The following is a 21,704-nucleotide window of genomic DNA, read 5'->3' as shown; positions in this document are numbered from 1 at the left end:
AAGCAATTTGATCCCTGCATATTAATGTCAATATGTCAGTGCATATCCTACTGTGATGACAATATAAATATGGGAGGTCAGGATATCTAGGCATGGCATTAAGATCTAGACCAAATTAAATTTGATTAAAGACCAAAGATACGGTAACTACTAATCTTAACCACATTCTGTTAAGTTGAATTACGATGGTACCCATAATTTACATCCAGGTTCTCCAAGACATCCTGGCTAGTACTCTGGAATTTTTACCTAACAGTTCAAGGATTGAGATATTTTAAGATTCTAATCCTATAATAGTATATTTGCAGATAATTATATGCTGTGGGATGTATAATATGATTCCCTGATCTTTTGATAACACTGGAACTTGTTGAATGAGAGCCTGAGTGAAAGCAGTAATTCAAAATTTCCTTCCTTTGTGATTTTTTTGGTCTAAATCTCAGCACTACTTTTTCATTGTTTAGGTCTTATTGTATTAAAAGGCAGGGCAAGCCTGATAAGAGCAAAGGAAAGGCTTAACACAGTTTGGAGAAGGCAGCATGGACTTCCTCCAGAATCAGCTCAGGGACCCACCCTAGGGGCCTGGAACCATGGGAATTTCCTACTGAAGGATGTACCAGTCTATAGCTTAATTTTTACCATAAGATTAATGGGATCTGGGGTATGGAACATTCTCCGACTCTGGGTGAAATCAAATACCACAAGTTAGAAATTCAGGTGAATTTCTCTTTTTTATGGATACTAGTATATTGTCAAGGAGACCCACAGGCTACATGAAGGGAGAAAAAAAAAATGTTTCTCCTGCAACTCCCATGAACTGTGAAGAATTGAAATTATATGCTTGAAGACACAAGCAATGGCATAAAGCCTCAGAAGAAAAAAAACTTTAAAGCTACTTTTGAAAACCGATGAATATCACATATTATGCTCACAGGATACCCTATCCAAAAGGATTTACTTCCTTCAACCGTCCTGCAACTCACAGCTGTGACTGTCACATTCTTGAGGTGAAGCTATGCTCCATGTCCACTTAAGCCTGATCTGCCCATGAAAGCTGCCAACCACAAATATGCAGCCACTGGAGCATCCTGCCTTTCCATCACAACCATAAACACTTTGGATACTGCTTGATTTATTAAAATGGTAAGTGATTCTACCAGAGCAGTGATTCTCAACAGGGGCTGGTTTTACTCCCCAGGGGATATTCAGCAATGTCTGGAAACATTTGTGATGGTCACCGCTGTGGGGGATGAAGGGGGGTGTTGCTACTGGCATCCGGTGCATAGAGGCCAAAGATGCTGCTAAACATCCTACAAGGCCTAGAAAAGCCCTCTAGAGCAAAACATTGTCTCGCCCAAAATGTCAATAGTACCTAGGTTCAGATTCTCTGAACTAGAGTTTTGTTTGTTTTTTCACAAGTGCTCTGTGCAACTGGGTGCAGATGTGGCTGTGTAAGGATGAGATAGAAATGTATTTTTTTTGCTCCTTAATTTCCACCATCCCCCCCACCTCAATATCCTCTTTTCTAACTTAGTATAACTGGTCACCGTTCGCTTTCACCTAAATCTATGGCCTCTTACCACAAGACACAAAGGGTTACTTTTAGCACAAAACAAATGTTTCTCTCTTCCAGGAGCCAAATGGTCAGTGCTAACTTTTCGAGTGCCTTCAACTATTTTGATGAATTGAGGTTCTCTAGCTGGTGAAGAAAAACAGCATAGATAATGGTCTCAGCAGCTGTTGGGAGGTTTGTGTGTTGTGTATTTTTCTGTCTAGATTAGCTGCCCTGGCTACATTAATTCACGCACTTGACCAAGCAAAATGCCTCATTCTTAAAATAGGACAGTCAAAGAAACCAGATCAACCTGGAAGGAAACATAAAACCGTGGGAAAGAAGATAAGGCTGACTACCCAATCATCTCATTTTCAGAGGAATCAAAGTCTTGCAATGCCAAGGCCACCTGCTAAAGTCCAGGAAAAGAAACAATGGAAGAGGATAGAAATACTGATGAGGATGCAATGACAGACCAAACTAGAAATGAAGGTTGGGGAGCCAGGGGAGACCACATTCTTTTCCCATAACTCCCTCATAATCATCCCCCCCAAACAGAAGCATTGCCTGACTTCTTTTAACAGCACCAAAGGATAACACACATCCTCCCTCAGTTACACATCACAGAGCTGACAGCCCAACTCTAATCAAAAGGAAGATAGCTCTATTTCCAGGAATGTTCAAGTCTGGAAGCAGAGTAGCATAAATGACCTAATACGCCCTTATCTGCTATCACCCTTTGACACTGAGCACATGAGCACTCTAGGTACCTGTATTACAGAGAATATACTATGAGGAAAAAATCCAAGCCTTTACCAAAAACTATATACTCATATTTGGGGAGTGGACTTGAACTTATAATTAGGCAGAGTGACATAAAGGAGGATCCCTTGCTCAAAATGAATTTTCCACTGTCTATCGAAAGTCCACCATTAGACATTCATTCCTCTTTGCTGCTTATACTCCAGCTACATAAGAAGGTGTGGTTTTCTCCCACTTCAGGATTTCACTTCCTGAATTCATTCCCTTTATCATGCTATCGGTCACCCTCATCCCTGCTCTTGTCTTCTCTTTAAGATTAGGCTCAGATGCCATTTTTAGGGAACTTCCCTTTTGACTTCACCCTCACCCCTTTTCTATGCTTCTGTAATAGCCAGTTCATAGCAGCAGCAGCATACTTAAGGCATTTTCACATCTATTCACATTTTCAGTGGATGTCAAATGTTTAGGGATGTCAAATATTCACTTGAAGAATTTGCTAAAAATATAGATTCCCATTGCTTTGTACAGAGAATTAAAGTCAGAGTGTGGAACAGGCTCAGGAGATTGCATTTGTAAGTAAAACCCTCCCTAGGGATTCTGATGCTGGTGTCCACCAACAACACTGGAAAACTCGGCCTTATCTGCACCCAGAACCCCTTGACACTCAAGGCTAGAAGCCATCTCTAATTCATCTTTATACGTCCCACCCCAATCCAGGACCAATCCATAGCATAGGGAAAGTTCACATTTGAAAAAAGTTGTCCTGAAGTATCTCTGGTTGAAAAAACAAACATCAAATAAAGTCTTAGTGTGGAGCAATTGAGAGTGTGAGACCAGAGGACAGGAGCGATAGAAAATCCCTGACACCAAATTTCCAGGCGCTTCACATTTTGCCAAGAAACATTATGCAAGTCTCTCCCTCACTCCCAGTATCAACTCTCATTACTGAGCTTCCCTCTGCCCACCAGGCCCAGTATCAACTCTCATTACCAAGCTTCCCTCTGCCCACCATGCCTGGCATTACAATAGTTTACTACTTGTGGACTTTTATATCGTCTTTATACTACATCCCACACCCTTCTAGAATTGCAGTCAGAAAGAAGGTGTGCTTTCTGTTAAATGCCCTCCTGTACTTCCTCACCATTCTTAATCAGTAGGGTTCAGCCTGAGATAGGATGTTACAGAATTCAATCTGAAAGAAGGCAAAAAGAGGGTCTCATAATATCATACCATTTTCAGGCAAATATGGAGAAGAGTCTGTATTTGTACAACTAATAATATCAGGAAAGGGATACAGATCCTGGTTTGTAAGGAAAAGTCTTGTATGTGCTTTATTTGGTATAGATGTTAACCAGATTAGGAAAAAAAAAAGGAGTGTGTGTGCACATATGTGGGTGTGTGGTTAAAAATGAGCTTGCTGAGAATTTTCTAGTTTCCTATTAGAGCAAAATGGATTTTATTCCTTGTTCTGGTGTCCATCATCCTGGTTCAGTGGGAGCTGAAAATATTCTTCATCCAAACCTCAGGGTTAAAGAGTTCTGTATTATTGGAATGTTATTTTGTTTTCAGGCTGTTTCATGTTAATGGCTTGATTACCCATATAGTGATGTAACAAGGAGTTACATTTTGGGAGGTCTCAGTAACATATGTCAATAAATACTAAGGAAAATCATTCCTTTATGTCTCTAGCGCATGCATGTGCACGCGCACACACACACACACACACACACACACACACACACACTACAAACTCTAATTTACCCCTCTCCTCACCACAAACCCCTTTCCAAACATTCTATCCAAAAAGCTTTCCATTGAAATATTTTTAATAGACATTTTATTTTGGAATAATCTTAGATTTACAGATAAATTGCAAAGAAAGCACAGAGAGTTCTCATACACCCTTCATCAATTTCTCCTAATGTTAACATCTTACATAGCCTTGTTCCATTTGTCTAAACCAGAGGATGACAAATGGCAGCAGCTTACTGGCCAAATCCTGCCTGTTGCCCGTTTTTGTAGGGCCTGCAAGCAAATAAGAGTTTTCGTGTGATTTTTTTAAAAATTTTTTTATTTATTTTTGAGACAGCGCAAGCAGGGGAGGGGCACAGAGAGAGGGACAGAGAAGATCTGAAGTGGGCTCTGCACTGACAGCAGCAAGCCGGTTGTGGGGTTGGAACTCACTAACTGGGAGATCATGATCTGAGCCAAAGTGTGATGCTCAACTGACTGAACCCCCCAGGCTCCTGAGTTTTTACATTTTTAAATAGTTGAAAAAATCTAAAGAAGAATATTTCATGACATGTGTAAAGAATATGAAATTAAACATTCAGCGTCCATAAATAAAATTTTATTGGAACACAGCCCATTCCTTTACATATTGTCTGTCGGGGCTTGGCCAGTATTACGGCACAGTTGAGTAGCTGCAGCAAAGACCATAGAGCCACAAAGCTTGAAGTCTTTACTTTCTGGTCTTTTACAGAAAAAGTTTGCAGACTACTTGTCTAAGCCAAGAAATTAGCATTGTAATATTACTATTAACTACACACTTTATATTACTAGTTTTTCCACTAATGTTTCACGATGCAATCCGGAATACCAAATTGCATTTAGCAAGCACTTTCATATGGTGAACATCAATTCACCCACCAGGTGCATGGTTCTACTTTGGAAAATATTCTTGCCTAACAAATGACTTTCTGCTGGCCACTTGAACAGGGTTTGTTTTTGTTGTCTACGTGTTTTACACAATAGCCAAACAATTTAATACATCGGGGCCAGGAAAGCTGTGAACTTGAAGATGGAGGAAGAGCTATATTTGTTCAAGCAGTCCACACGCTAGGCCAAAGCAGAGCACCAATTCAGGCCTTCAGAAGAAGGGACTTCCAGTGCTCCCCCTTGTACGGAGGGAGGCCTTCCCCCGGTCCCATGCGATCCCTGCCCCAGCTCCCTGTCCTTTGTTTCCTCCTCTCCTAGCCTGGCCTGTGAATCGCGCGGCTCTCCCTTTCACCAGGCTGCAGTGCCTTTCAATGGGCTCCGCAGGCATAGGCGGGCGGCGTCCGGTTGCCGGGCAACGGCCTGAAAGGCAGCACACGTTGCCGCCAGAGCCGAGACACATCCGCACCAGCCCGTCTGCGCCGCGAGCCTGTGGCCTGATTTCTTCCCCTCCATTGTTGTAGCTCACACAAAAGGCTACAACTCCAGTGTGGTCACGGGTCCTGCATTGAATTACGCGCCAGGCCATTCTCTGGGCCAGAGCCTTTGTGGGCTGGGTTGCTCCCCTCCCGGTGCCAGAACTCCGGGCCTGTCACACGCTAGCTGAAGCTCTTCGCAAGCGTGGGCGAGTTGTGCCCCCCCCCATCCCCCTGCCTCATCCACCCACCTACCGCCTTTGTTCCTTTCAGCTGCCGGCCAGGCCGTAGTTTGCCTTTTGGCTGGTATGAGATCACTCAGGCGGCGGTCTTGGGCATTCCTCCCCACTCGCTTCCTTCTCTCTCAAGTTAAGCGCCGAATATAAAATCCCAGGCCTATTCGGTCATCTTTTCTTATCTCTTTCTCAATCATCCCCCGCTCCCCCATCCCTCTCTCTCTCAAGTTTCTAAGGCTGCTGTTGCCATGGAACTCAAACAATTTAAGCGATGAAGGGAGCTTTTCTATGGTGTCTGCCAAACTCCCCAAACTTCAGAGACTGAAGTCAGCGCAGAGTCCTTGGGATTTCCCAGCGCTCCCCCTTCCTCCAGTCTGAAGAGAGTTACATTCAATTCACCACCCTTTGTACCCTGACTCACTGTTCAGCAGTGCGTTCGGATTCGGGAAATTCGGTGGTGAATTGGGAAGAGAAATGTTAAGTCACACTTAAGAGCAATTGCATGTGAAAGCTGGAAGGGGTCTCTCTCCAAAGGAAAAACAAACCAAGATATGAGTGTTTTTCCTGCTACAGTGTAACCTGGACAAAGAGCGCTAGCTACATCAGCTCTTTTATAAAAATTCTTACCTGCTCAGGGAGAAGTGCGTTAAGGTAACAGTAAGATACCTGGCTTTTTTTTATATTGTTATCAGTGTGAAATGCCTGTTGTTCAGCAGGGTTCCCAAGTATGGGCTCCACCCACAGCGCCATCAGCAGGCCAGGGGCAGAGGCACAGGCACTTGTCCCACATGTCAGCACACTGGTTATGCCCAGGTCTGAATGCGGGTGTAACTTGCACATGCAGCCTCCTGCCACTCTTTGTGTTTCTCACATTATTCCGGCTCTCTCTCCCCATAACAGGAGGCCATGAGGGGGATCCAAATATACAGTAATAACTTATGTTTATTACAGAACTCATATTACAGGGGTGGAAGGGAGAGAGCAAAAGCCTGTATGCCTTGAATCTATTTTAACTTTTTCAGTTGGCTAATGTCAAACTCCAATTACCTCAAATCAATCAAGCAGGGGATGATGTGCAAATATTTGTCAACTGATGTGGCACAAGCACTGAGCCATCAGAACAGACCGCCTAGCAATGAGCATGGACCCTGCATGGGTACCCTGCATGGGTGTGAACCAGCTGAGCACTACTGCTGACACCCACTGGGCTCACAGCTCTGTGCTAGGCAGCAGAGTGGAGAGCTTAGAGACTTCCAAAACGCAAAGCACTGTCTTTTCCTCAAGGTATTTATCACTTGGTTTTTAATAGAGTGAAGCTAGCATACATCAAATGATACCAAATGACAGACGAGAATAAGATAAAATTATTCATAGCTTGGAATTTTTCTCAGTAATAGTAATAGCTAAACTTTCACAACAACTATATGAAAATATTGGTACTATTATTATCCCCACTTTACATATGTGGAAACAAAGAATCATTAGGGACTTCTTCCAGCTTTTGTATATATAAGACAGGCAGAAAAAGAAGAAGACACTTATTAATTGCCTGCAGTGTTTCAGGGATGGTTACAGGCAAGATAGGTCATGCATACTATCTTGATGACTACACTTTAGAAACATGGATTTACTAGCTGTATGAGCAGGACAAACAGGAGGAAGAAAATGCTGCAATCAAGGACATTGACTAGGAGAAAGTTTGGAAGGGTCTACACCAAAGACTGTAGAAAGGAAATTGAGGTGATGGTAGTAAACCAGCTTCAGTTAACTGGCAAATTCAGGGACGTAAATACAGGATACATATATTATGAAGGAAAAGAGAATAGGGATGTCAGGAGTATGGGGGATCTCTGGAAGAAGGGGCCCCAAGCTTCAACCACAGGCTAGAGATGGCAGTTGTGTAACAGGGCCTTCAAGACAAGCAGATGAAGAAAGGAAAAAGTGATGTAAGACACACTTGGGAAAGAACCTCAGCCACTGATTTACGGGGGGGATATGAGACAAAGGAGTAAAAAGTGATGGAGGTTTCAAATTTGCAGAAGTTGGTTACAATAAATAGCTCTCAAGTGGGCTCCAGGAGTTAACTCAGCAACCCAAAGTGCCTAACTCACCCCAAAGTAGTTTACTGCCAGAAAATCTGAACCAATAAATAAATATTAAATTATTTTACATTATGTAAAACAGTGCTGGGCACATCACAGAGGCTAATTGAATATTCATTGATAGACTGACTGCTTAAATAAATTGAGAACCAAGATATGTGTAACTCTTAAACTTTTCCTCAAATCAATGTGTTTTGAAATTTCTGCACTTCTGTCTGGAGGCACCCATAGCATAGAGGTGCAATAGCAAGGACCAGGAGACTTGGGTTCTGCCTCTAGCTTGGATGTGACACCTTAAAGATCATTCAGATCCTCTGCATTTAGGTGTCTTTGCCTGGAAAATGCTGAGATAGACCAATACTTAGACCAAATAATCTAAAGTACAAAAATCCAAATTTCACAAATATATATCCACCTAAAGAATTTGAGGCAAAATAAATAAAGCATTTTGTACTGAGCAGAACTTGACCATTTTCTCCAAAGACAATAGAAACGCATCTCACTAAAATAGTAAAGGAGATAATCATGGCATTTCTAGACTCTTTTCCTATAAGAATGCTGGCAATTTTCACAAGTTCAAAGGGACTTTCCCATCAGTTTTGATTCCCATGATTTCACACTCATGGAAATTTTCTCAGAGAAGCAGTTTCTTTGGCAACTTCATGCTCACGATCATCTTAGTATCAATAGGAGCTACACAGACATGTCAGCAGGGGAATAGGCCTCTTCTGGGCAGTGGGAAAAAGGAGCTGTCTCCTTTTATTACCAAAAATAAATACAGAAGACACAAAAGATTTTTACTATACTTGTCACATACAGTGAAGTAAGTTGAAGATGAAACTAAAATCTCCACCATAAAACAAAAGGCTTTGTGTGTTTCAAAGGCATTTTATGTTGCATAACATGGAATTAGCTCTAGCTCCAGCCCTTTGAGCTTCATGTATACTGTATATAATAAATACATTGTCTAAAATTAAAGGATATTGAACTCTTTCTTAGACTTACCCTCCCGAGAAAAATAGAACACTTTAAAAAAAAGTTAAAAGAAAACATTTGGAGAGAGCTTGTCTATAAACAGTGAAGTGCCTTACACAGTAAACAGTTTCAGCAAGTTGCACCAGTGGTCAAACTCACCATGCTTTGTATTCGCTGTATTTCTAAAATCTAGACTTAGCTTTGATTCAGCTAATTATGCTTAGTCCCATGTTCTTTAGAGTATGTTCCATGGATCAGCGGCAACAGCATGACCTGGGAGTAAGGAAAAAGTGCAGAATCGTGAATCCCACTCAGACCTACTGAGCCAGAATCTACATTTTAACAATACCTCAGGTGTTTTTATGCACATTACTATTGGAGAAGCACTGCTCTAGTCTATAACTTCCATCCAGTAGACATAATGTTTAAAAATGGTTTGAATATTTTGAAAGGCAGTTTTCTTTCCTGGGGTGGCGGGGGGGGGGGGGGGGGGGAATTATTGGCTGTAGAAATTATTGGCTAACTCTGTCAAAAAAAAAAAAAAATAGAACTAGACCCTAACTAGTGACAGAGAATAATAAATTATAGCATACTATCATAAGTATTAGAAAATGCCAGTGGAGAGCAACTATCAGTGAGGGTAATTTGGGGGCTCCCCATCCACATTCTCTTGACACAGCCTTCCTGTGACCAAACGCACACTTTTGAAAGATGACTGAGGTTAAGAGTGCAATCTGGCCGCAGAAAGGAGAAAAGCTCACTGACCCATGCTGGCCTCTGACCTTGACCTCATTAGCTAATCAAATGAGCTAACCAGCCATGGACATCAGAGAGCATTATATGTTGATTAAGTCAAAGCATAAGAAAAACCAGCAAAACATCAGTTATTGAGATGTTTCTACCTTGATTACCCATATTTCTTAACATAATATGGGGAGCACATATACAAATTCTCTTCCATCTTCTAGTATCTTTTCCCCATGGTATTGCTGATCACAGATTTGAGGACAACAAAGGTTCTTCTCTTTCATAGGTCTCTAGTCTTTCCCTTCAAAGCACTTAAGACAAATTATAATTATAAATTTATTTTTATGTTTATACCTTTATAATTTCTACCACTAAATTCCAAGGGCAGAGATCTTCTTCCTTTGGTTCACCCAATATTTAGCAGAATCCCTGGCGCTTACTAGGAGGTTCAAGAAACATTTGTTGAGTGACTAAGTAAATGAAGAGGGAATGTGGATTATCTCTCTAAAACCAAACCTACTTATACTACCTTGTAACATTCAATACATACTGAATATTCTATTATGCTAAGGGTTAGACATACATATTTTCCCTGAATGGGAGTGCTTGAGTGGCTCAGTTGGTTAAACACCTGACTCCTGATTTCAGCTCAGGTCATGACCTCAGGGTTCATGAGATCTAGCCCCTTGTCAGGCTCCATGCTGTTAGAGAGCCTGAGTCTGTCTATCTGTTTGTCTGTCTGTCTGTCTCTCTCAAAAATAAATAAATAAACTTCAAAATTTCCCTGACTGCTAGAACCTGATATTCCAGTGGAAAAGACAGATTTATAATAACATTAATGGCTAATATTTCTTTCAGTGTTCCAAGCATGTTACACATATTAACACATTGATCCCAACAAATCAATCTAGGAATCAATCAACAAAATCCATCTAGGAGGTAGATGTTATGATTATCTCCATTCTGCAGATGTGGAAACTGAGGCTCAGAGAGGTTAAGTAACTTGCCCAAATTCATACATCTAATTCAAGGTGCACCTGTAAGTGAACACAGGCAGTCTCGCTCTTAGTCACGTTCTTTTATTTTATTTTATTTTATTTTATTTTTTAAATGTTTGTTTATTTTTGAGAGAGAGAGAGAAAGCAGAGGAGGGGCAGAGAGACAGGGAGACACAGAATCCGAAGCAGGCTCCAGGCTCCGAGCTGAGCCATCAGCAAAGAGCCTGACACAGGGCTCAAACTCACAAACCATGAGATCATGACCTGAGCTGAAGTCAGACACTCAACCAACTGAGATACCCAGGTGCCCCTAGTCACATCCTTTAAAAAAATATATTTATTTATTTTTGAGAGAGAGAGAGAGCTAGGGGAGAGGGCAAAGACTGGGAATCCCAAGTGGGGCTTGAACCCAGCAACCATGAGATCATGACCTGAGCTGAAACCAAGAATCGGACACTCAACCGACTGAGCCACCCAGGTACCCCTTAGCCAGATTCCTTTTTTTTTTTTTTAATGTTTGTTTGTTTAGAGAGAGAGAGAGAGAAGAAGTGCAAGCAGAGGAAGGGGAAGAGAGAGAGAGAGGATCCCAAGCAGGCTCTGCACTGTCAGCACAGAGCCTGACGTGAGGCTTGATCTCACAAACCATGAGATCATGACCTGAGCTGAAATCAGGAGTTGGATGCTCAACCAACTGAGTCACCCAGGCACACTATGGCCACATTCTTAATAAGCCATTTGGAAACCTGTCTTTTATTAAGCCATGAGAAGTGATCAGAGAGTAATATACAGAATTTAAGGAAGCAGAGGAAGGCCAGTTAGTTCCAAACCCAGCCTATGCTCTTCAGACAAGCTCTTTTGTGCTTTTCTGGTTTCCTTTGCTGCCTGGTGAAGGATTCCCTGGGAAGGTCTGTGTGGCGAGTGCAGGGTGCAACCTAGTGTTCCTGAGGGGTTGGACTCAGCCAAGTCAGGCTCATCTTCCCTCAGCTTGCTCCTTTCTACCTTGGTAGCAGCAGAAATCCCAGTCCAATAAAAACACATATTAACCTACACTGTGAACTTGATGAAGGAACCAAGCCATGGCTTCAGTGGTGTAATGAATTTAAAGGAAGTTTGAATGGGAGATCAATGACATCCAAATTCAGAACTTGAAGCAAAACAGGATAGTCATTCACTCACTCAGGGACAATACATGTAACTGTTTTCCCTCTTGATCACCTCTCTGTCTTAATTCTCCCTTTCTCTGCATTCTGGGGAGGGACCTATTTTCTCCAGTCTTGACATGCATTAGGGTCTTTCAAGTGGAATCACTTCCTTTAATTCCCGATAGGTTTTGAGTGTGACCTCAGGTTCCTCTTCATGTGTTTCAAGCTGAGATACCATCACAACTCACATTTCCCTCCCAGGGCTTCACAAATTACTCTGATGTACAGATTACATAAAAATATAACTCTCAGTTCCTCGAAGTAGTTTAACAGAATTTGAGACTTAGGGGAAATTTTGCGCTTTGGCGCAATTTTTAAATAAGTTGATTAGATCAGTTAAGTTCTAAAAGGGAAAATGCCATTTGATTCAAGTCTCCTGTGAGGCAGCTATCTATAATCAGCTCCTTTGTCACTGACTCAATAAAGCAGGGACCTTTCTCTAAGGGATAAGTCATAAAAAGTAAAATTAAGAAAACTTCTACTACATTAAAAGTTACCTGGTATAGTCTTGGTACAGTTTGCCTTTTTCTACTTCTTCCTTCCGCTTATGGATAACTATACCTTCCCATGTTTTCCTTTGTTTGTCTTTTCTTATTACTTTTATACTTAGAAGGTACCTGAGGTTTTTTTTATTCAAAAGAAAATCTTTTCTAATAGCAATTCCACTTACTCCATGGGGTTTGGTTCCATTCCCTCTTCCCTTCTTTCATACCAGTCCCTCCAAAATTCTTTCCTTTCTCTATTTCTCCCTATTTGTATTCTTTTCCCACCACCAAAATGTGTCTTGTTACTCCCCCTCCTGTTTACCTGAATAGTACAAAACCAATGGTATGTGGTGAGAGTATTTTTCTATGTGCCATTATATCGATCTCCATTCATTCCTCTCTATGGATGTGTTGTCATAGAATTCGGTCATTCTCCTTGGAGAACACAACCATTGACTTCCAACTCAATATTAACAATCTCCATGATCCCATTGTTTTCAAAATTGAGCATATCTAGGGGCTCTTGGGTGGCTCCATCGGTTAACCATTCGAATTCGGCTCAGGTCATGATCTGGAGGTTCATGAGGTCCAGCCCTGCATCAGCTCAGGGCTGACAGCTCGGAGCCTGGACTACTTCAGATTTTGTGTCTCCCTCTCTCCCTGTCCCTCCCCCGCTCATGCTCTCTCTGTCTCTCAATAATAAACATTAAAAAATATTTTAGGGGCGCCTGGGTGGCTTGGTCGGTTAAGCGTCCGACTTCGGCTCAGGTCATGATCTCACGGTCCCTGAGTTCAAGCCCCGCGTCGGGCTCTGTGCTGACAGCTCAGAGCCTGGAGCCTGTTTCAAATTCTGTGTCTCCCTCTCTCTCTGCTCCTCCCCTGTTCATGCTCTGTCTCTCTCTGTCTCAAAAATAAATAAAAACGTCAAAAAAAAAATTTTTTTTTAATATTTTAAAAAATAAATAAATACGGGCACCTGGGCGGCTTAGTCGGTTAACCGTCCGACTTCCGCTCAGATCGTGATCTCGGGGTTCACAAGTTCAAGCCCCACATCCGGCTCTGTGCTGACAGTTTAGAACCTGGAGCCTGCTTCAGATTCTGTGTCTCCCTGTCTCTCTGCTCCTCCCCGCTCACTCTCTGTCTCTCCCTCAAAAAAATAAACATTTTAAATAAATAAATAAATAAATAAATAAATAAATAAATAAATGTGTCGCATTTCCATTTGTAGCAGTATGAAATGGAACTGATGGCCAGAGTGAAGGCCAGATACTGGTGGGTGCACTTACTACTTAGCATCCTCCCTGAAGTGGCCTGGATGAAAGGAGCCAATTAAGTTAGAGCACACTGAGTGGGAATGGGCTGGAGACACAATGGTAGTAAATGTTCTTATTAGAGACCATTCTGTCCCTTTCATTTTCTCTGCATGGCCTATCAGCAGAACCTGAGAGCTTTAAACTTGACATGAATAACTAACAACTTAACTGTGATTTTCCAACCATGTCTACTGTCTGTGTACCTGAAATATTATTGTTCTGCTCCTCATTTCAGACAAGCATTACTTTCAATGTGCCACTGCCTGAGGCACAAAAATTGAATATGAAAACTCCATGAAATTTGGTAAAAATATAAATGTAGCCATACATTGTTTCATTATTAACCTTATGCAGATGGTATGGTTTAAATACTTTTAATACTTGTGTGATGTCTTCCTATATTTAACTTTTAACTAATGCTTGCTAATAATAATAATCCTGTATCAACTATACTTCAATAAAAATAAAAAATAATAAAAATAAGTAAATAAAATCTATTAAATTAAAAAAAGAAGAAGAATCCAAAAACTACCTTAAGTTTTCATTACCTTCCTAACCAACAGAGCTTCACCATGTTTCAACTCTTCAGCCCACTGAAGGCATAAACAAGAATATCTAGCAATTTTACTTCCATTGTGAAATACAAATATCATTTACATCCACAGAAAGTATGGATGGAAATAAGTACAGTTGAGTCGTTGGACTGAGGTGGTACAGCACTAATACATCAAGTTTTCTGCTGGTAGTATTTCTAAATCTATTATCTTATTGATACAAAATATAATTGATAATTTCCTATGCATGCTGTAACAATAGAAATCTGGTTGGAAGTCTGTTTCTTCCAAAGGTCTTCTGCACTGTCATTGTTCAAAACAAGGTCTCTTTCAACAAAATGCCCACATCCGATGAGTGATGTTGAAATGCTAAGTGATTTGTAATTCCTAATAATAACTTGTATTTTGTCAATCTCTTTCTGCCCTTTAGTATCCTTCAAAGCTTAAAGATCCATATAATTAAGTTATAAAGAATGAGAACTTTCTAGAAATATAATATACAATACCAGAAATAGAGATTTTGGTTAAAATCAAAGCAATGTAGTTTAAAGACAAAAGGCTGAAATTGAAATTGGGGGAGCCTGGGCCTGAAACAAGAAGTGCTTCTGATAAAAAAGTGAGTTGAAGATGTGTGAGAGGACAGAGAACCACACCCCAGAGGCCAAGATCAAGATTAATTCACTTTCTAACCAAGACAGATGAGAATCATTGCACAGAAGCTCACGGAGATGAGGGCCATGCATCAAGCCCTGATGCCTATGGATCTCAAATGCTACGAATGGTCACTGAAAACTCATCAGTTCCGTTTCAAAGGGGGCAGTCTTAATGAATAAGGTACAGGGCTCATGCAATCACATAGTTCAGACTTGCGGGACTTAACTGCCCAAAGAGTAAACGGTGTCAGATTCCTGCTACGAAAAGAACTACAAGGGAAAAGAAAAAATAGAACTGGGTTTCATCATCATTAAAGCGTGTTGCTATTTTGTCATCTGAAAAGAAATAACAGCACAACTCCCCAGCTACTACATTTGGATGATGCCCTACTGTCCTCAGGGAAAAGAGTTGTTGGATTGAAAGGTGTGGCAAGTTTCAGTCTGGATTCATTGCTGTTATATTTTAGAAAAGGTGAAAAACGTGAAGATATGAGGTAAGTGTGAGCATGCATGTATGCATGTGCACACTTCCAACCTCACTATATACTGAAGATTCTTAATGATAGACAAAGCAATTAGCCATGCTGTTCTAGGTGGTCAGAGGACAAAGGAAGAGCTCGCCCTTTCCCCACCCCACCCCTCTTACAAGCCCGCGGTGGGGGGTGGGGGCGGTGGGGGGGGTGGCGCTGGGAGCAGGGATTGTCTTATAGCTATTATAATGCAGGAGGCACTTTAGAGGTTGATTAGCCTGGTCAAGTCCATTCGAGCATAGCATTGTAGTAGAGCACATTTGTTAGAATGTCTAGGCTGATGCCTCAATGTTTGCTCTGCTCTGTAGACAATTTAGGACACTTAACAGAGATCAGAATCTCTCAATATTGCATGTTATCCACAGATCAAAATATTTGGCCACATAACAGCTCTAGCTCCATCTAGCAGTTTCCACAACAGCTCAGCTCTGACCCGTTATCTGTAATGCCAAGAACTCATATTATCTTGAAAGTGTAAAGAAATGGCCAAAATTCAGATTAGACAGAGACTGCCCTCTTTCTACCCCTTAGAGACTCTTATTGTATCTTTCTTATATTCTTTTAATCACACTTTTTTGAAGTTACAACACTCCATAGCTTTACTGCACTTTCGAAATATAAGGGAGATTTTCCTACACACCTTCGCCAAATGTGGGGAGTCCATACAGGGAGTAAGTAACAATTTACAAAGTACCAACTCAGTTTTGTTTGGTTCATGCTTTCGTTGACAATTTGTATTTAAGCCATGCCAAGTTACCTTAGACTCAAAGCCCAATCTGAATTATTGTTTTGCTTTGATAATGACAGAACTACTCATTCATATTGTCTTCCAAGATGACTTATACATTGGACTACCTAAGAATGACTAAGAGTCGGGACACCAAAATTCCAGTCCTGTCTGTTGCCCAACCCTCTGGCATCCCAACATGGTTAGTGCCTTTTCCATACTAGATATTCTTTCCTCTCCTCGGTAAGGAGACATTAAAAAGAAATGAAAAACTACAGAGAGATAGAGGGAAGCCCAACTGCATGTGGCTGAAGGACCTTGGAAAAGAAGAAAACTCTCTCTATGAAGCAGAATGCCAGTAAAGAGCTTGCATGGTGTTTGGAATACCAACTGAACAGGGTCCTAGAGAAGAGCGTTTTTAAAATAACATTTTTGTATTTATGCACTCACCATGTGATAATTAAAGTTAATAAGGAAAAGACCAGTGAAAGGCAAATATGCCATATATTCCACATACTCCAATATGCCCACTCTAACTTGTTTGTCCTATATTTTATACACAGGAATTTAGGACAATATAACTCCTTCCTTTAAAAACAAGCAGTTTTCCCTTCTGGCCACCACACCATAACACAATTGTAACCCTGGCGTGCGGGATGGGCCCCATGGAGCCTGCAGCCTCCCCTTCCTCACCACTCTGGGAGCTTCCTCCACGCACTGTGTGCTCTAGGAGTTTGCTTTGACTTTGCCTGTTTATAGAACCCAGGGAGGAAGAAACAAAGCAATTGTGAAGCTTGTTAAGAGGCAGTTCATATGATATTAAAGGTGACCTTGCCACTTCCAGTTCTATTTATTCCACTTCCTTCCAAACCGGAGTAAATCCTTCCTTTCAGGGCAAGAGCACCGCTCTGTGGATGCAGTCTGTGGGAACGGAGAAAAGTTCAAGCCCTCAGAGGTTATTCATTACCCAAGTCTGGAAATATAGTATTTCCCATTTGCTCACATGTTAGCTCGGTAAATCACTGTTGCTTGACAGAGGGACCGAGGCTTTGTCTGGTGAAAAGCAGTTTTTGTTTTTGTTTACTGATAAAAATAATCCATTCCAGTGAGGTTTAATTTTGTCACGCTAGGGAGCTTTATGAGAAAACAAGTAACGCCCCTCACCAAAATTATAAATGCATACATACACATATACATGGATTCATAAGACATATATAGAATCCATACTATGTGGATTAGCATATATATATTTTTTTTTAATTTTTTTTTATTTTTATTATTATTATTTTTTTAATGTAAGAACTTCCTTTGTGAACTTGGCCATTGCACAACCTACAAATACTAATCACCCAAGCACCTAACCCTTTTAGAGAGGTAACTACAGTTTACAGTCTAGTGTCAGCTGGCCATGGTGGTGTTTGTGTTGTAGTTTGTTGCATTCTTCAGGAAGTAAAGGCATTTCCTGAAGGCCCACAAAAGCCAGCAGGTGTATTGCTAAGTATAATAGGACATGTAGGTTATACCAGGTGGGGATAGAAAATGCCTTAGCAAGACTTAAGCTTCACTATTTTGAATAGTAGTTCAGCTGCTCAGCTTATTAACTTCCTTACTGATAGCATCAAGGCATTTGCACCATCAACATGAATGGCATTTATGCTGCCTATTGAATCTGGGAATGTATAAATCAATGTGCATCACTAAAACTCTTTCAAAGTCCGTTCTTCCCCATTGAAAATATTTCATTTGTATTTTGCCCCTCAATTATCTGCTAATCTCTTCTCTTCATTTTGTTGACAAATGTTCTGTTTTTAAGACCTACTGATTAAAACATATGTTATTGGGATGGTCAAAGAACTGATAACTGATCAGAAGTGCTTACTTTCCTTTGCAAAAGTCTTCATCAGTTTTCCCTCCTTGTTACAATTCTAACCTATTGCTCTTCCAATAATTGGGTAGGGGAGGAGGTAAGGATGGGGGACAATTGTAGTTTTGGTTCATCATCCTGGCCTCCACCCTCAGACCACTCCTCCTCAGTCCTGGTCTTCACTGTTCTCATCACCATGGCTCAGATGGAAGGTTTCAGGCCCCGTACCATACAAAATGGAGGCACCAAAGAGCATCTTCAGCACTAGTCAAGTTCATCCTATGTCTATGGAGAACATTAGAATTTGGCTTCAAGTGCATTTTTGTAGCATTTACTCACTCATTCCCTCATTCAACAACCATACCCAACATGCTTTATAACTATGAGGGGATATAAATCTGAGCAAGATTGGCCCTTATCTTCAGTTAGTTCAAAATCTAATAGAGAAAATAAAGTGTATATATATATATATATATATATATATATATATTCAGATCATTCTAATATAGTACAGAGGGTGAGAAGGGCCATAGAAGATAACCAAATTGCTCTGAGGGTACAAGAAGAGAATAAACCCTTCTGTCTAGCTGATGTAGGGGAATATCATTATCGCATCACGTAGGTAGGGCTTACAAAACTGGGTCTTGAAGATGTGAGACCTCAGAGATTAAAGAAAGGCATTCAGACACAGAGAAAGGCATGAGCAATGGCAAGGAGGCAGAAAAAATGTAGAGGACCAATTCAGGGCACATAAAGCACCTGGTCTTATTTGGAGGAATACAGAATATCTGAAGAGGGGATAATGAAGGGAAGGGGATTGATCTTGGGTAGAAGGGACTGACTTACCTAAAACACTCAGGAAGATTTTTTTTAAAGACCACGGTTTCTAGGTTTCCAGGTGAGTGCACCACTACTGTTCCTTTCCTAGCCTAATACATTTTATATTTATTAACCTATTGTTGGGCCTATTGCTTTACTGATTTTTCCCAATAATCAACAAAGCACTGAGGAATATTTTCATACATGAGTATTTGCACATATATATACTATTTCCTTAGAATATATTCCTAGAATTGATAACTGTAGAATATGGGTTGTCCTCCAGCTATGGCAAACAAGGCAGACCCAAGAGCACTCTACAGGCAGGAGGAGGAGGTCCCAACATTTGGTAGTCATCTAAAATCTATGTCAATTTGAGGGGCACCTGGTGGCTCAATTGGTTAAGCATCTGACTCTTGATTTCGACTCAGGTCATGATCTCGTGGTTCGTGAGTTTGATCCCCACATCAGGCTCTCTTCTGTCAGTGCAGAGCCCTTTGGGATTGTCTCTCCCTCTCTCTCTGCCCCTCCTGCACACAAGCACTCTCTCTCCCTTTCAAAATAAATAAACAAGTGTTAAAAAAAATAAAAAATAAATAAAATCTTTGTCAATTTGATCAGCCAAAAACAGCCATTGTATTGCTATTCTAATTTTCATTTCCTTGATTATACTAATGAGGTTAGACATTTTTATTAAATATTAGTGGCCATATAGCCAACATATAAAATCCTTTAAATTGGATTTTGTTAGTAAGAAGTAAACTAAAGAAAATGCATCAGACTCATTTTCATCTGCTTCCTGAAATGAGATTGTAAAACTATTGATCTTGAAACTACATTGCCAGGAAAATAAGGGAGGGTGGCCTGATTTTCCCATTGATTGCATCCACCCTCATCTTCTGTCTTCGTTTGACTGGGAACAGCTGGCCTTTGAAAATTGGCCGTGCAGTAATGCATTGCACCAGCAGCCCAGTTCTACGCCTTATCTTAGGCTCTTTGAACCCTGACCTCCTTTTCTTCCAGCTCTTTGAAGCCTCATTAAAATTTATTCTTCTCTGAAGGCATGTATCATGTTTTGCTTCAAATAGGTACTTATCTTTCCCTTCTACTAGGTTATAAGTTTCCTTGAGAGCCAGTTATTTTGTCATATTCATGTTATCTCCCACAATGCCTAAAATGCTGCCCCCAGTGTTTTTTAATGGAAATAAATGTAACAGTTTAAAAAGTATTTATTTCCTTTTCTTGAAAACAATTATCTTTTTGTTGTCCTTGGGATCTCTTATTCTTGGGAAAAGTCCCCCACATGAAAAGAAGATTTCAAAAAAAGTAACTGAATTAAAGAGCACAATGAATTAAATAATGCCATTAATACATAAGTAATATCCAAAGAGGATATTTTCTCATTTCTATAAACTCTCCCCTTCATGGGCCAGCTATCACTGAATCATTAAATTATTTTGTATTCCAGTGGATATAAATAAGTGCACATTTTTTAAGATCCTTAGCTTTTAATTCACAAATAAATTCAAGTATTTTTTCTATACATTTAAGAAATGTTTACTTAAAATTCCAGATTGAGGTGGTTTCTAAACATAATTCTTGTTTTATTTCTCCACTAAAAATCTTCACTTCTGTTGAGCACAGGGTTTGTGAAATGGAACCTTAATAGCATACTTAGCAGAGGAATAGTTGCCAGCTGACTAGCTATTGATTTAATGTTCTATCATTTCCATGGTTCAATCACACCTACCATGGTGAATCAGTTGGAGCATCCTCAATGAACCAATAAATGAGCAATTTCCCCCACCAAAGGAATATGTTTCCTGTGTGGCAAAGGCATACATAACTTATCGCAAACAATGTGAGGCTCTAGTACAGCATTGATTTACCTTGGATCATCTAGCCTTCGGTTTTCAGTAATGGTTTATTCTTCTAATTGGCACTCACCACACACCAGCTTTTTGTTTAAATGTTTGGGTATGTGATCTATCTCTGCTTGAGGTCAGGGACCATTTCTTAGATACTTTGTCATTTTTTACCACATGTATTGAGTGGTCAATAAATATTTGTCAAATGAGAATCATATGTTAACACAGAACAAGGTCAGAATTTGCTATACGCCTGTGGTTCTCAGTCATGGATGCCCATTTGAATTATCCGGGGATCTTTTTCAAAAATTGTCAGGCCCAATCCCAGAGCTACAGATTTATTTGGGTCTAAGGTAGGGTCTGAGCATGCTACCCAGACTTTATGTTTAAAAGGCTTCACAGGTAATTCTAATGGGCAGCTAGGGCTAAGAATCACTGCTATGAGCCATTGTGATATAAGAAGACAAGGCAGGCAGATCAGCAAATAGCCTAAGTAGCACCATTTTACTTTCTATTAGAGCAGTGCTTCCCAAAGCATGATCTCCAGATCAGCAGAATTGGCATCATCTAGCAAGTTGTTAGAAATGCAAATTCTTGGCCCCTCCCAAACCTAGAGAATCAGAAGGTCTGTGAGTGAGATCCAGCCCTTCAGATGAATCTGATGCCTGTTGAAGTTTGGGAAATACCACAATAAAGAAATACATTGAACTAAAAAAGACAATGCTGTGAATGTCTTAAAGAAAATGATTTCAAGTATATTCAACTCAAAACATATTTCAGTTTATGCTTCATGAAACAACTCTCTGGTCCATAGTTTTTCTTACTACTATCCTTTGGGCACCTAAAAAGTAAATTTCAGCATATATAAAAAGTACTGTTAATACCAGACACTGGAGATAAGTGCAATTGGCATTCCCTGCACAGAAACACTGGGCCTGGAGGAGGGAGTGACTGCATCTTATGAGCTCCTGTCCCATTGATTGCTCTATGCTTTGTGGTGGCCCTTAATGCTTGGGCAAGAGGTCTGTTACTCAATTTCGGTTTCCACTCATTGTAAAATCAAAGGCAGCAGGAACTCCAAACCACGGGCCCAACTTTCTAACCAGGTTTGCAGAACTTCTGAAGAAGCCGTGGTCAGAAATAGGTGTTCCTTTTCTCCCTGACATGAGGCTGTGAATGTAGAATG

General features: G+C 40.5%; 1 long non-coding RNA gene across 1 annotated transcript in view; it reads right to left on the bottom strand.

The window, feature by feature from the left end:
* LOC122225880 overlaps nucleotides 1-21,704 on the bottom strand; it is a 100,547-nt gene that overhangs the window by 53,365 nt on the left and 25,478 nt on the right. The window contains exon 3 of the long non-coding RNA XR_006205426.1: nucleotides 8,918-9,031. This is a non-coding gene — a long non-coding RNA (uncharacterized LOC122225880). The remainder of the gene's footprint in view (nucleotides 1-8,917; nucleotides 9,032-21,704) is intronic.

Source organism: Panthera leo, chromosome C1, assembly GCF_018350215.1.
Source record: "Panthera leo isolate Ple1 chromosome C1, P.leo_Ple1_pat1.1, whole genome shotgun sequence".
NCBI lineage: Eukaryota > Metazoa > Chordata > Mammalia > Carnivora > Felidae > Panthera > Panthera leo.
The sequence above is the reverse complement of the archived record's forward strand: the minus strand, read 5'-3'. Positions and strand labels throughout refer to the sequence as shown.